General features: G+C 38.1%; 1 protein-coding gene across 4 annotated transcripts in view; it reads left to right on the top strand.

The window, feature by feature from the left end:
- The window catches only part of ARHGAP28 (Rho GTPase activating protein 28), a 168,130-nt gene that overhangs the window by 35,161 nt on the left and 115,940 nt on the right, over window positions 1-17,029 (top strand). Inside the window, exon 1 of one of the 4 annotated variants that reach the window (XM_045527375.1) lies at window positions 14,288-14,464. The exons of the other annotated variants lie outside the window; for them this stretch is intronic. The gene's annotated coding sequence lies outside the window, so the exon portion shown is untranslated. Of the gene's footprint in view, window positions 1-14,287; window positions 14,465-17,029 lie in introns of those variants that run through there. 4 annotated transcript variants of the gene reach the window in all.

Genomic DNA, 17,029 nt, shown 5'->3' with positions numbered 1-17,029 from the left:
GGAGAGGATGTGGGAGAGGCAGTGGCAGGGCAGACACTGAAGGTCTTGTACACCATTTTAAGGATTTTATTTATAATCAAAACTGTTATATTGAACATTGATTTTGAATTTTTTTTTTTTTTTTTGTTGCCTGGGCTGGAATGCAGTGAGCCATCACAACTCACTGTAGCCTTGAACTCCTGGGCTCACTTATCCTCCTGCCTCAGGTGCTACAGGTGTGCATCACCATGCCCAGCTGAACACTGATTTTGTACCAAGGGTTATATGAGATGCCAGGGATACAATGGGCTTTTTGCTTTCAAGTAGTTTCTGTTAGAGCAGAGAGTTGCCATAATATTAACATAAGTAACAGCATGTATTGAGCTCTTATGTGCTGGGCATTACCCTAAGGTCTTTGTATATATTAACTCATTTAATGTTCACAGTGTTACTATGAGATAGGTACAACTGTCATCCACAGCTGGAGAAACTGAGGCCCATCAAGGTCAAGTAGCTTGTCCAAGGTTACGTAGTTGTCAGCAGCAGAACTAGGCTTCAAACCCAGGGAGTCTCACCCCAGAGCTTCGCTCTGGACCGTGATGCAATCTAGCCTCTCCCATAGACCACCTCTTACAAAGACAGCCCCTCTGAGAAGAGAGAGCAGCGGGGGGCCGGGTGGCACAGGCTTTGTAGTCCAATGGGTGGAAGTCTCATCTCTCTTCATGTTTACTTAGGCAATTGACATAACCTCTTTTAACCTGAGTTTTTCTAATCCTTAGAAATGGGTAGAATGACCCCTGGTAGGCATGTTGTCAAGATTTCATTACATGAAACGGGACCAGCATAACACAGTGCTTGGCCCAGCCTGAGTTCTCAATAAATATTAGTTTTTTCCCCTTCTCTTTCCACAAGTCACATAAATATCATCCAGTGATTACATTTTCCTTCCAGATCTTCTATCCAGCGAGAATACCTGGGCAAGTACGATTTCTCTCGTCCTGCGAAACGGGCTTACAGGGCAAGTTTCCACAGATAGATGTAGCATTCATTTTTCATTCCAAGATACGGGGTTAGTTAACAGTTTTGTTTTCAGAGCTGAATTGCTTTCTTTTTCCCCTGGGTGAGTGGCAGCCGGGCACGCGTGCCGGGCACAGCTCTGCCCTGATTTCCTCTCCAGCCAGCACCTTCCCGCATGCTGTCACCGTGCTGTTGCGAAGGTGCTCGCAGCCCTGGGAGCGTACTGCTGTATTAACGAAATGGCTTTTCATCCTGACAAGTTGACCTGCTGCTGAAAAGCTCACAGAAGAACCATGTTTTGGTTTCCACTGTTTCCTCATGCTATATTGTTCCTGATTCAGCTCATAACCATATGGACAAAAAACAAACAAAACCCATATAGATATAAAATGTCATTCCCAGAAGTAGAAGGCTTGCAAAAACTGTAAATTTCTGCAACGTGCAGGGGTAGTGACTGGCACACCTTCCTCTCCAGCTCGTACAGCATCAAAAGGCTAGCTGTGCAATCCAGGGCAAATTACTTAACCTCTCTGCGCCTCCATTTCCTCATTTGTGAAATGATGATGATACCAGTACAATCTGCTAGGGTGGTAACAAGGATGAGATTACTTAGTATATGTAGAATACTTGCAACATTAATCCGTACCCAGTAAATGCCTAAAGTTTTATTATCATTGTTTTGAGCCTGGCATGACATCTTTTCTTTTTTTGTTTTTAATTCTAAAAACATTATTACATATAAATTATCTTTCTCGTTTCTGATATTTCCACGTGAACAAGGGTAAATGGCATGACATCTTGATTGTACTTGACCCCCCATGAAATTGTAGACTATGCTTTGGTGTTCTAATATATGAAACATGAACACTCAAGGAAAATAGAAACAGTTTCATTTATTAATGATCACTAATTATCCAGAATTAAAGATGTAACCCATTAGGTAAGGCAGATAACTTCATTGGCTTGTAAGTAGAGAGTCGTGATTGATTTTGTTATTTGTTCTTCTTTGTTAGATGCATATGTGATTATGTGATAAAGGCTTATAATCACTCTTGGACTGCATTGTTTGTTTCCTATAGAAGGATTAGTAAAGGCTGTTGTTTACAACCTAAGCTGTTGAAAATGGGTAATAAAATCAAGCTTTAGAAGAAATATAGCATAAAAGTGGTAGTCATCCTATGACTTAATGCCCTTAATATGTGGTTAATAGTCTTTGGGATGCAACAGCTAGTGATCAGAGCTGGCTGTTCACAGTGGTTTACTGTAAACAAGAACTATTTGCTAGCCTAGATTCAGAGCACATTTCTTCCTAACAATCATTTTGCTGCTTTTGTTCCCAGTAATCATTTTGGTATGGCTTGTGTTTGGTATGGCTTCATTCCCAGGAATCATTGGCTATGGCTATAGTTTCATTTACAGACTTTTTTATTCCAAAAAAGAGATGGGTTAAGATCTTGACACTTGTATTAAGAACTATTTAAAACTTTCTTGTAATTAAGGGTATTATTAGTTAATGATGATTTAGTAATACATATTCACCCTTCATTTCCTCCTGCTCTATCTGATACTGTGAAGTGCCTTCAGGTTTCTTACCCTTTGTGGTATAAAGACTTTTGAAAATTAAGTTCTGTCAGCATTTTCCAGCTGAAAGAAGCTCAAGTGTTAATACTTGTGAGGCTGGATTTCTTTTATTTGTGGATTAATCATTGCCATGTGGAAAGTACAATAAAATTATCGATCAATATTCAAAATGTTTTTGTTAATAGGACCATTACAAGGAGACAGAAAATACAGAAGCAGTGAGCTGAGCAGCAGCTATTATTTCCTTTGATCTCCTTGTCTCAGACATTAAATTTTAAGTGTGTCTGGAAATGGCAATAGAAGAATTCTTTTATTTCAGCAGAAATTCTCAAGGCTTTATAAATCACCAAAATTGTACAAATTTCATCTTCTAATTGAGGCCATAACAACTGTTGAATACTATAACTCGTTACGTTTCTCTCTGGCTCCCCCACCTTCCAGATCATCCTTAACCCACTTTGCTTTTTCTCATTTCCATGATGCTTATTATCTTTTTAAATACTATATGATTTACTTATTTTTATGACTGCCTTTATTATTTAGTATTTGTTGGCCACTAGAATTAATCTTCATGAGGGTAAGGGACTTTGTCTTGTTCTTTGAAGATTCTCAAGTGCCTAGAATCCTATCTGGCATATTGTTTAGTACTTATACATATTTATTTAATGAAGGAATATTGTGATTGTTTTCTCTTTGCAACAAGTCAGGTTGCTTTCATTGCATGGTAAAAGAGACTATGTTAGACATTATGCCATATCGGAAGACTCCGTGGAATTATTTTCATTAAGATTTCCATGCTTTCTCCTAATATACTTTGTATAAATAAAATTTTGAGGAGACAATACTAAAATTATGATTAAAACCATCCTCAATGGCTTCCCATTGTTTAGGGATAAAGAAGAAATCCTTATTGTGGCTACAAGGTCTAGCATCTTCTGGCTTGTCAGCCTTAGCCTAAGTCACAGTGAAGCATGCCATGTGCTGCAGAGACGCTGCCGTGCCTTGGAATAAGTTTACTCTTCTTCCAGCTTCTTCCTGTGTCCTCTCTCTGGCCCCCGGCCACCCCTACTCACATCACAGGAAGCTTCCTGAATATTTGCCTTAGTTATCAGTTATGTAGCTATTGTTACCATTCAGTAAAAATAGAAGGAGCAAAAATACATGAAAATCAAACAGTTCAGTATTACAGAAGAAAGGCACTATAAATGCAAGACTTGCTTTGTTTTGTGTTTAAAGAAATATGAGCCTTAACCTTAGACAAGTGCAATACCCTGATATCAAGATAAAACTTCTGTGATATAGAGATTACCTACACAGGTGAAGTAGCTTATTAAACTACCACCTTCTGCATTGTTGCCACTACATGAAGATTTCTCATTTGCATAGAGGTATCCAGGTAGTGTATGAAAATAATTGGGATGGTGACTGCTTTTTACCTTGACATTCAATATTAGTCTCTTTACCATTTTTCTTCTTAAAATACCCATTGTGTAGAAAGTTACATTGGCATTTATGGACTTAACTGTTTTTTGCCTTTGCTATTTGTTGGAAATTCTATGGAATGTGGTATTTTTTCATTTTGCAGGGACCCTGTCACGCACACTGTCATGCATGGCGTGTGTTGGTGGATAATGAACAGGGAGTCTCCAGGCTTTCCTGACCAGGATCTGAATCCCAACATGGCTTTATATTTTTCTCTGCAGAAAAAAGTTCTGCAGAAACTTTTATGACTAATAGTGCTAAGTGAGGATGAAGATGAAGAGGAAGTGAAATTGGTCTTAGTTAGAAAATATTTTAGATAAAGAACTAAAGATTCAAATTCTGGGTTATATCCATGATGTAAACAAGCCCCTATGAATTCCTTTTTTGTTTTCTTTAAATGAACAAAATGATGGCTTCATTGTTTAGGTGACCTTTTCCTTAAGTGAAAAAGAAAGGTTAAGTGAAACTTGAAAAGGCAGTTAATTTGTGCTTTGAGGATAAGAAAGAAGTGTAGGTTGTAAGATAACCATCAGCCTGTGAAAATGTTTTTGTATTGGCAAATTTGGGCATTCAGGGAGATTTCCAGAATGTACCTGAAGAAGAGTCTATTATATAATCACCCATTTGCTTTATCAACTGGAAAGAAAAACAAATAAAGCTGATAATGATTATTACTAATCATAAAGTGAATTTGATTCACTGCACTAGCAGTGTTTACAACTGTGCTAAGGGAAAATTGAAAACAATGGCAAGAATTCCGCTGTGTATACAGATAATGATAAAGAAGTTCTAATCTTTGTCCTCAAACTGTTTCTAATTACCACAAGAATAGCTCAAGATAATAAACTGTACAGTAGCTCCCCGCTTATCCGTGGTTTCACTTTCCGTAGTTTCGGTTACGCACAGTCAACCTCAGTCCAAAAATATTAAATGGAATATTTCAGAAATAAACAATTCATAAGTTTTAAGGTGCACCAGTCTGAGTAACATGAAATCTTGCGGCATCCCATCCTTGCCCATTAGTCACTTAGTAGCCAACTTAAGTATCAGATTGAAAAACACAGTATATATAGTGTTTGCCACTATCTGAGATTTCAGGCATCCACTGGGGGTCTTGAAACGTATCCCCCGAGGATAAGGGGGGATCACTGTGTCTTCAGAGAGGCTTACAGTGCTGTAAGAATTCAGAGGAATACAACTCCTCCCTAGTGTCAGGGAAGACCTCAGCAGGGACGAAGGTGGCCCAGACATTGTTTTAGTGAACTGACTTCAGGGAGCTGCAGTCGGTTCTCTGACCAATTGGATATGAACTCTGTTCACCCAGTGAACAAGCTAAGACTGTTAGATTCCATTTTTAAGCCTGCCTTAGATTCAAATCAATCATAACTTCTTGTAAGGTTATTCTGGATCCTGTTTCTGTGACTGATCAATTCAAGTCTGCAAACAGTTATTGGACTTTCTACATGTTATACTCTCGCCTGGTGCCGGTGCGACAAAAATACTGACATTAGAAATTGTGAGTTGCTGTGTGCCAGCCATTTACTGCACCACCTTAGAGAGTATTACAATGCGCTTAACCAAGAAGACCTGTACTATTGAGTTTCAACCAAATGACCAATGCAAATTTAAGTCTTCGTCTCCAACAGAGGACTTCCAGTGATACAAGAAAAAAATATGACAACAATAGTTATTGCTACAGGCTTTAGTAATTGGGTACAAGATGACATCAGCTAGTACTAGATTTGATTTGCTAATGGTTTGTTGAGGATTTCTGTGTCTGTGTTCATAAACAGTGTTGCTCTGTGGTTTTTGTTCTCATTATGTCTTTGTATGGTTTTGGTATCAGTGTAATCCGGGCTTCTTACAATGAATGGAGAGCTGCTTTCTGTGCAGGTTTGGTATTGTTTCTTCCTTAAATTAAAAAAAAATTTTTTTTCCTTAACTCTAATTCCGTAACAGATTACTTCCTTAAATGTTTGATAGCATTATCAGTGAAGCCATCTGGGCTTGAAGTTTTCTTTGTAGGAAGGTTTTAAATTATGAATTCAATTTCTTTAGTAAATATGGGTAGATTCCATTTCTTCTGTCAGTTCTAGTAATTTATCTTTGAAGGAATTTGTCCATTTTGTATAAGCTGTTGAATTTCTTGGCATAATATTGTTCACAATATTCCATTATTATCTGTTCGTTATCTGTAGGATTTTTAGGGACAATTTTCTTTTTTCCTTTCTGACACTGCTAATTTTTTGTCTTTTTTCCTCTTTTCTTGATCAAGGCTAGCTATAAATTTATTAATTTTATCTTTTCCAAACACTGGCTTTTTAAAACTTTATTTTTTCTATTGTTTGCCTGCTTATTCTTTCATTGATTTTTTTTTGCTCTTATCTTAATTATTTCATTTCTTCTATTTACTTTGGTGTTAGTTTATTTTTCTTTTAATAGCTTCCCTAAGGTGAAAGCTTAGATCATTGATTTTTTTAATCTCTCTTCTATTTTCATATAACCAGTTATATTGCTATAATCTCTCTGAGGATGACTTTAGCTGCATCACACATATATTGATATGTTGTTGTTGTTTTACCGTTCAGTTCAAAACATTTTCCAATTTCCCTTGGGATTTCTTCTTTGACTTCCAGGTTATTTAAAAGTGTGTTATTTAATTTCCAATGTTTAAGGATTTCCTAGGTATCTTTTATGAATTTCTCATTTAATTCCATTATGGTCAAAGAACATACTTTGCATGAGTTAAGCCCTTTAAAATTTCTTGAGCCTTGTTTTACGGCCTGGTATGTGATTTATCTTGGTGATGGCCCCTGTGGACCTAGACGAGAATGTGTAGTCTGCTCTTTTGGATGGGAGTAGTCTATCAATATCCAGTAGGTTAATTTGGCTAATGCTGTTGTTTAAGCTTTCTGTATTTTTCCTGATTTTCTGCCTGCTTGTTCTATCCCTCACTGGGAGAGGACTGTTGAAATCTCCAACTATAATATGATTGTGCATGTGTCTTTTTCTCCTTTCAGTTCTGACTTCAAATATTTCTCCTGACAGTTTTGACTTCAAGTATTTTGAAACCCTTGTATTCAGTGCAGACACGTTTAGGGTTGTTAGGTTCTCTTTATGAATTTAGTCTTTTATCACAGAGAAATTTCCCTCTTTGTCCTTAGTCATATCCCTCTGAAGTTTAGAGACCATAGAATGGTGCTGCTAGACTTTTGTCCAGAAAGAGGCATACTTAGCCTGTGGCCCCAGTTTCCACACTTTGGGGTCCACCACAGTCTTCCCACAATAGCTCTGCTCTCCCCGGGATGCTGCCAGCTGAGCGTGGCACGGTGCTAGGGCTGGGCCGTTTCTGCCCATCACCAGCTCCTCTGGTGGGCAGTCTCTGCTGGGGGCTCCCCACGGGCCTGGCTGAGACTTTCAGGGACCTGCAATGCAGTCCCAAGCTCTTCCTACCCAAATCTTTTTCTCCCTCTTTGATCATGGGCATCAGATCTTCATTCCTATCTGAAGGCCTCCCCTGCCCAAGCCGGCTCCCTTTCACCTTCATGTTTCATGGCTGTTTCTCTCAGTAATTTCTCAAGGCTCTGATTCAGTCTTGACATCTTCATGTAGGACCCAAGCTGACACCGAAGTCTACTTGTCTGAATTAATATGGCCAATCGCAGCTTTCCTATGGTTAGTGTTTGCATGGCATGTCCTGGTCCATCCTCTACTTTTACTGTGTCTATGTTTTTATAGGTAAAGTGTATAGACAGCTTGTATGCTTGAGTTTGGTCTACTGTCTTGCTATATGTTTTCTATTTGTCCCATCTGTTCTTTCCTCCTTTTCTCACTCTTTTTCTGGCCTTCTTGGGTATTTTTTTTTTCAGGTATTCCATTTATCTCCACTCTTGTCTTATAGCTCTTTATTCATTACTTTTAGTGATCACCCTAGAGTTACAATATGCACTTTATCTTTTTTTTAATTTCCGTATGAGGGTACGTGTTTTGGTTACATAATTTGCTTTTGTACAGTTTAAGTCAAAGTTATAAGTGCACCTTCACCCAATTAATGCATACTTTATCTTTTTTTATACCACTTTCAAATAATATTATATGATTTCATGTGTAATGTAAGAACCTGATGACTTTATGCTTTCATTTTCTCCTTCCTGTCCTTTTTGCTGTTGTTGTCATACATTTTATTTATTACATGTCATAAACCTTATAATATATTGTTATTATTTTTGTTTTAAACAATCAATTTTATTTTAAAGAAATAAAAAATAAGGAAATAGTTTCTTTTATATGTAACCACATATTTACAATTTCCCACACTCTTTATTCTTTTACACAGGTCCAAGTTTCCATCTGGTATTATTTTCTCTCTGCTTGAAAAACTTGCCCTAACATTTCTTGTAGTGCAGATCAGCTGGCTCTGTGCTTTTGTTTGTCTAAAAAAAATATTTATCTAGTGTTTCCTTTTGAAGGATAATTTCACTGGATGTAGGATTCTAGGTTGACCGTTTTTTTTTTTTCTTTCAGCACTTTAAAGATGTTGTTCTACTGCGTTTGTCTTGCATTATTTCTGATGAGAAGTTTGCAGTCATTCTTATCTTTGTTCTTTTGTACTTAATGTCTGTTTTTCCTACTCTGCTACTTTTGATGTATTCTCTTTATCTCTGTTTTTCAGCAGTTGCATCATGTTCTGCCTGTCTGTGGTTTTCTTTGTGTTATCTTTCTTGGAGTTCATTGAGTTTCTTAGATCTGTGATTCACATTTTTCCATACATTTAGAAAAATATCAGCTACTATTTCTTTACATCAGCTTTTTTTCCCTGCCTCTGTCCCAAGACTCCAGTAACACATGTGTTAGACCACTTGATATTGCCTCACAGGTCACTGAGGCTCTGTTCAATTTTTTCAGACTTTTGTTCTCTGTGTGTTTCAGTTTGAGTATTTTCTATATTTTTTAGTTTTTGAATTTATTGGTCTCCTGTTCTGCAGTGAATTAATGTGCTGATAATTGCATCTAATATATTTTTTATTTTAGGTATATTTTTCATTTCTAGAAAGTTTCATTGTTTATCTTCCATTTCTCCCTTCATGTTTTTCTTTTTAAATCCTTAAGTAATTGGACATATTTATGATTGCTCTTTAATGTCTTTGTGTGCTAATTTCTCAGCTCTGTCATTTCTGATTCTGTTTTTATGCCTCATTCTCTTGTTTCTTTGCGTGTGTAGTAATTTTTGATTGAATGCCAAACTTGTTATTTTTTTGTTATTGTACAGTGCAAGGTTTTGTTTGCCTTTCTTTTTAGGTTTTGTTAAGGCAAGTCTTTTGCCTTTACTTTAAAGGCTGATTTAGCCTCACTAAAGCATGAGACTTCTGGGATTGTGACCTAAAGCCCCAGATCCTCAACAAAGACTTACTATTCTGACTGGTCAAAACTCAGATGTCTCCCAGCCCCTTGGGAGCTCTGGGAATTGTTTAACACATGATCCTCATGTGTTTTTTGTCCATCTCTATGAAATTGACCCTGAGCATGTACAACTTACTGTTTAGCAACAAACTCAAGAAGACCCTAAATGGATTTCTTGAGCTTTTACGGCAAATTCCACCTGCTGTAGCCTCCTTGAACTCTTTTTTTGTCCGCTTAACTCTATGAGACCGCAGTGGTCTGTGCAGCCAGGCAGAGAGCTGGGGTGGCTACAGGACTCAGTCATCATTCTCCTTCTCCCAGGGATCACATCTTGTGCTTATTCTTGTCTGTTATCTATAAACAGTTTTTCACATAGCTTATGTAGTTTTTAAGTTGTTTATGGTAGGAGGCTAATCCAGTCCTGGTTAATCCATCATGGCCAGAAGCAGTTTCAATATTCTGGGTGTCCTCTCCTAGACATTAAGATACCCTTTGAGACCTTGTTTAGTGTTGAGAGAGAAGTGATTTTGGGGGAGGGAGAGAAGAGACTCCAAGGGCATTTACTGTGCCCTGGATTGGCACAAGGTGAGATTAGACAGAGGATCATGGATGGGCATCCCGGAAAGGAAGGGGACCTGACACCTGAGAGATAAGTGGTGACTGTGGCACCTGTTCTTTCAGGGCACTTTTTTGTAAGTTGTCTTTCACACGTAAGGGATTACATCAGTAACAGCCTGTATGTCCAAACTATTCCAAGAAAGCAATTTCTTGGCTCGACAACACCATATCAATTATTTCATTTATGGGTGTGAATTTTCTTTCCCCTTTGCATGTCCATGGCACTTGAAGTGTTTCTTTAATCTTTCTGATCTACATCAATGCCATTTATTGAGGACTTCCAAAAGCCATGCACTCTGTGAAGGGGTTTGCATTCATACTCATTTAACTTTCAACGTGACCCTATGAGGTTAATACTAGTGTGATGTCTATTTTACCCATGAGGAAAGCAAGGCTTGGAAAGATTAAGAAATTTACCCAAGATCAGACAGTTTGGAAGTGGCAAAGCCAGGATTTGAACCGATGTTCTTCTCATCTCTTGTTCTGCACACTTGATATTAGAGCTTTATTACACATTACCTTTGTACTATAGTTATTTCTGTGACTATCTTACCAGTTTATGAACTAATTCAGAATAGAAACCCTGTACTTACACATCTTGTGTCTTCACAGCATCTAGCATGGTCCTTGCCCATAGCAAGTTGGAAGGGAGAAATGTTGTCTCCTTTATTATTCATTTTGGAAAAGAAATAGCCCTAAACTCTTAGAATTAACTTGCTATCAAAATACTTTCTTATCAAGAAGATTAGCCTTTCCATGTAACTTTGTTTTACTTATTTTATTCCTAACAAACCCTAGTTACTAGAGTCAGCTGATAAGAAATCAGCTATCCTTCTATAAAACAACAGATGGCAACAAGGAAAAATTCATTTTTATTCTGTTGTTAAGTGTACATACCCAGTAATTGTAGACTTTGGGATAATGTGTTCTATGATATTTGTTCCTTTTAGTCATGCATGTAAATGATCTTCTCTTACAAGATTATTTTTATGTTTTCTATAGCTTTAGATAAATAAGATAAATGGGATCCAATAATGAGAGAAATAACACAAGAAGACCCTGTAATCAGTAACTTGAAGTTATCTTTTTATTTGCTAACCAAATACACAGTGCTGTCTTGATTAAATCTGTCAATAATTGGGACAATAAGGCTGTTCTACAGGAAATAGCTGGCAGGTACGTCACCATCCCTGAGGAGGAAGTCAGAGCTTCTGGGTGCTTCCAAGAGTTCTTCTTCCATTAGATGAAGGAAAAAACTCGACTACTGATTGGCAGTTTCCACAGTTCATTCCCACCTTTCCCTAGGGTCAAATGTGCATGTTCCAGGAGGCATTTAAGCTGCACCTGATAATCTTACCTAGATGAACCCACAACCTCCATGTAGACTGGTATTTGTCAGGCCAGAAGCTAAATGCAAGGTGAGAAAGCTGCCTGCTGGATACTGCTAAAAATCTATTTCAAAACTTATTTAGAATCTTTATTCATTAAAAAAAATGCCTGCTGGACTTGGGCAGTGGAGTGAGAGGCCAGGGAAGAGGAGGGAAGTGGGGAGCAACATTGACCTGGTGTCTCAAACCTTAAATTCAGAAAAACATAGAGAACAGAGACTTCTTAAAGGCAGTCAACTCTGTTTTTATTTGACTACCGCTCTCTGTTCTTCAGAGATCCTTTTTCATTGGCCAAAGTCTATAGAACTTTCAGGTTCAATAATAATATACCTCTTCTCTGTATTTTGGAACTAAAATGACTTCATTCAGTTAAGCAACTTCAAATCTTTATTTTCCACTATTAACGCTGGCAAAAAGATCTGCAGTAGGATAGCCCTTGTTCTGTTTATCAAGTAAAAAGTGGGTGCCAAGAGAGGGCAGAGAGGAAAAGAAGAGAGCCCTGGAGGTTGCTATTTCTCATGCAAAGCAAGAGGGCGCCTTAGAAGGGAGAGGGGATTGTGTTTCAAGTGATCTTTTGAGGTTCAGGATCCTTCCTCTCTTGGTCATTTTATTAAGTGGACAAACGTCCACTACCGTCACTCTCTTCCTTACACCAAATAGATGAATGAACAGTCATCAAGGAATTGATCTGTAGTCCCTACCAGACTCAGGCAATAATGGGAAGACCCAACACTAAATACTGTATTTTGTTTCAGACTCTTGAGACTATTCTGTCGCCCAGCATGTCGTCTTAAGAATGTCATCTTAAGAACGACAAGGGAACACATGTCTTTATCCTTGTCTGGGTAATGCTTTTCATGCAGTTAGATAAAAGGTGTAAGTTCTATTGTTTGACAGCAGAGTAGAGTAACTATAGCCAACAGCACTGTACTGTGTCTTTCAAAGTACTTGGAAGCGAGAACTTGAATTCCTCCCAACACATAGAAATCCTAAATACTCAAAGTGATGGATATCTCAAATACCAAGACTCCATTATTACACTTTCTGTGCATGTAACAAAATATCACATGTACCCCATAAATATGTAAAATATTATGTGTCAATAAAAAAAAAAAAAACAAAAAACGTCAATGAGTCCTACTGCCACCAAGCTAAGGCTTAAAGGGGCAACAGAGAATCTCCATTTTTAAGTGAAATAAGCCCAAGAAAGGATTTTTAGGTATATTCCAAACTAAGCTAAACTTTTTTCAGCAAATTAATTCATATTAAATATTGGACCCAATATTCTTGCTGTATGAAGTTTGTACATTCATCATCTTAACATGTTTGAATGGGGTGATTTAACAGAACATATTGTCATATGTGTCACAGTGGTTTTCAAGAGCTCCAGCTTGTCTTAAAATTTTATTACACTGCATTTTCCCTGTGATGTTTCTCTATAGGAAAAGGAGTACAGACGGTCCTTGAATTATGACGGTTAGACTTATGATCTTTTGACTTTACAGTGGTGCAAAAGCAATACGCATTCAGTAGAAACCTGAGTACCCATACAACCATTCTGTTTTTCACTTTCAGTACAGTATTCAAGGAATTACTTGAGTTATTCAATACTTTATTATAAAGTAGGCTTTGCATTAGATGTTTTTGCCCAGCTGTAGGCTAATGTAAGTATTCTGAGCACATTTAAAGTAGGCTAGGCTAAGCTATCGTGTTTGGCAGGTTTGGTGTATTAAATGCGTTTCCAACTTATTCAACTTATTTCAATGATATTTTCAATTTAGGATGGGTCTGTATTGGCATAACTCCAGTAACTCTATGATAGGTTGAGGAGGGTCTGTATTCATTCACTAATTAAACAAGTATTTGTTTCAGGCTTACCATTTGTAGAATATTGTGCTTGATTTTGTCTGAAATTATGCATTTATTCATTCATTTATTTAACAAAAATTTATTGTATGTTAATAGATGCCAAAAACTGTTCTTGGCACTAGAAATGGTAAATCAGCATAACAAATGAAGTTTCTGCCCCACCTGCAGCCTAGATACCAAAGAGGAAGTCAGACAGCACACAAGCAAACCGATGCATACATAATATAATTTTGGAGAGGAGAGATATTAGCTCCTTTTATCCAGCTACTAATGTCTGATATTGTGTAACAGAAGCTGGGAAATCAGATACTGTGATGTAACCATAGCATGATCTGACTTTTATCTAGGGCCTAGTCTAGGCTCTTTTACAATCATCTTATGCTGTTCTCACAAAAGCTGCGTAAAGTACTTATTATTAGTCTCATTTACTCAGACACAAAAACACTGCAGTCCAGAGGAGTCTGTGAATGTCTTAAGGTCCCAAAGCTAGTAAATGGCAAAGCTTTTAAAAATCAAACCCTTGCCTTCTGACCGGAAGTCGTGTGATTTTTCTCTGTATTGGATTGATAATCCATGAATTCTTTCCTTTCTATTATACATTTCAGGTTAAAAATCTTTCAGGAATAGAAAGACTTTCACCAAATTACGACAGTTACAATTTTTGCTTTCGACTTTTAAAATTACTACTTTTCATAAAGGCCCATATCTGTTTAGTGGAGAAAAGGAGGAAGGGGAAGACGGTTTCTAAAATTGTCCTCACACCCTGCCCGGGTTTTCGCCACTCTCAGCCTTCTCCAGGCGGATTACTCTTTGCAGTCTTCCTTAGGAAATGGATGGAAGTTTGAGCTGAGACACAAACAGGAAGGCTCGGAGCAGCGTTTGTCCCGCGGGCACCACCTCTTTAAATAGCGGCCGAGCGGTGGGAATTAGTTCACTTAGACAAGAAACTTCATTGCCCTTTGTTTCTGGCCGGCAGGACTGTCTGGGTCCAGGCAGGGCTCAGCCGGCATGGGGTGGTGGCAGCTGGGGACAGCCTCCCCGCCTCTGGGCCATGCGGAGACACCCTCGCAGAGGTGTTTTGTGCTTCTCCCTTAAGAATATCATCCCTGAGGCTTTTAACCTACTCAAAGGTAAGATTCCAAGCACTTCCTAAATCAGTAACTTGGGCTACAGACTTCTTTCTGCAGCAGGGTTCTTCCTTTCATTTAAAAGAGAAAGGAAGAGCGCAAATAGTTGCTATAGCTTTTCTTTAAAATCCATTTTTAGAGGCTTATAGTTTTATTAGTAGTTTGTGGGCGCATCATGTTAAGTGATAGTAAATTGCAATTTTTAACCTTTCAAAAGCAGATTTTTGTTGTGGTATAGATATGAGTTTTTAAAGTTCAAATACGGAAGGGAAGGAAAGTAGGTAAGTCATATTACTAATTTGAGAAGACTAGTTAAAATGGGTTCTTAATAGATGCATCAAATGAATGGCTTAGAAATCTTCAGATTCCAGTTCCTGTTTGTGTGCTGGAGCCTTTAAACTATCTAATCCAATCTTTCCACAGTTAATTGTCTAATTTTAGAAACATCTACTGAGGATTACCCAAGCAAGCTTTTCTACTCTTTAATGGAATTCACGCATTTCTCTGGTCAGGCCACGAAGCCTTTCCTCTTGCTTCCCATGCTGGGGACAAAGGGCACAGACCAGAAGTGGCTGCGTGCTGCCCTGGTCCTGCAGAAGACAGGTGGTAGGGGAGGGAGTTCTCACTCTGTATCTGGTCTACAGAAAAGAGGTCTGCATGAGATTTGTGTGACTTCCATTTGTTTCTTCTGATCTTTCCCCGGGCTCTGGCTGCTCCTCCCCTGTGCACCTTCTTTGAGATTAATTTGCACCTATATTCTTGAAGCCAATGACCTAATTAGTCTGATCAATAGCAAGCAGAGCCTCTACTTCAGGGAAACACAAATGCATGCTCTTCCCAGAAAGGCTTTCATAGTATCCATTAACCTCTTTTTCAAAGTTTAATTTTTAGAGCGTTGTCCATACAGCTACCTTGTCAGTGACTCCTTATTTTGTCTTCTGTTTCATTTTTGTTCTTGTTCTTTGTGTTGGGCTTGTGGGGGAAGGAGGACTGCTAGGAGAGGTGGCCTTACTGTTTATTATTTGAATTTCATTTCCTTTGAAATGAGATTACAGTCATCTGCATCAGAGCGTTAGGGATTCCTTTTACCTAAGTATGATAGTATCATCTCTATATTTACAAAACTGTGTTTGTAGTTGCTTTATTGTCTTTCGATTGTTTTACTTAGGGTATTTTATAATCACAAGGTAAAGTCTGCTTTGACCCCATGGAGCCTTTTTTGGATTAGGTTAGAATGTGGTAAGGAAGCCTACTTTGATGAAATATCGCTCATTTTTATAGTGTGGAGGGAGGGGAAGGGTTTTGGTGTTGTTATAGTTTTACCTCAGATTTCAGGTGGGGTAAGCAAAACCAAGTCCATGATGGGGTATAAATTTCCAGCATGGTGCTTAGGAAAAGCTAGCTGAATGTGCTCATTTGTGAAGGTAATAATTTAACGCACACACTGATGATATTACTAAATAGGAAGACTTTCTTTAACTTTAAATCTCCTAAGTAACAATGAATTTGCATTTGCATTATATTTAGAAATTGTTTCTCAGTTTCCCATTCTGTGGTTTCTTTTGGAGAGCCTTTTTAGTTCTGGATATAATCACTGCTCCCTTCCCCTGCCTCCCTTTTTGTTCCTGTGCTTGTCTTTTACAGACAAATTTTGTAAGGCCCTTGTTATACTCTAAGCCAAGGGATTAATTGAATAGCACCTGTGCTAATCAAAGACAAGTGTAACAAGATAAGACTTATGTTTAGACTTGAATATGCAAACAAAGGGCTTTATTTTTATGATCTTAAAGCCTAAGGGAAAAAAAAATCAGATGGAAAACAAAACAACACTTAGCCTACCTAAGCAAGCAGAATCTTTTACAGATAAGGAATTCTGAGGACAATGGGCATAATAATCCAAAGCTCTAAAGGCAAATTTCTCACCGAAATTTTAGGAAAAATAACAAAATAGCCTATGGGATGAGCTAAAAGGAAATCAATGCCTCTCTGCAATACGTGGAGTGACAGGGAGAAGTGAAGATTTACGGGAAGGCCTCCCAAGCCTTCAGTTGAGCTGACTGCAGGAATGTGTTTTAATGCCCGTTTCAAACCCCAGAGGTGGTGTTTTGAATCAGTCTTGCTGACGTAAACACAGACCCAACCTGGAAATTTTCCAAAAGCAAAGGGTGAAAACAGTTCAGCCAGGATGTACAATATTGTTATAGTAAAGCACGGAGCTATTCAGCCCCAAGACGGGAATAACAGCCATTCCCTTCTAAAAGCAGTGCTGCTTGGCTGCAAGACGGTTCACAGGTAGAAGATTGCACCAAGAACAGCCCCCGCCAAGTACTTATCTAAACAGAGGTGGAAGGAGAGATTGAGAAAAAGGGAATTGTTTCTTAGTGGTCTAGAAGCCTGTGGATTATTTAAGGTTGAGGGGAAAAAGGGTATTGAGAGGAGTGTTTGGGCAAGATGAGCACTGATTAGATGGCCTTTCATTGCTGGGTGACTTTCCTGACAAATAAATGATAGGTTTACAAAGCTCATTTACCGAACAAACTTAAGGAATAAGCAGAGTAAACAGGTCTT

The sequence above is a fragment of the Lemur catta genome, chromosome 16, assembly GCF_020740605.2.
Source record: "Lemur catta isolate mLemCat1 chromosome 16, mLemCat1.pri, whole genome shotgun sequence".
In the NCBI taxonomy this organism is placed as follows: Eukaryota; Metazoa; Chordata; class Mammalia; order Primates; family Lemuridae; genus Lemur; species Lemur catta.
Note: the sequence above shows the minus strand (reverse complement) of the source record. Positions and strands in the feature narration are given on the sequence as shown.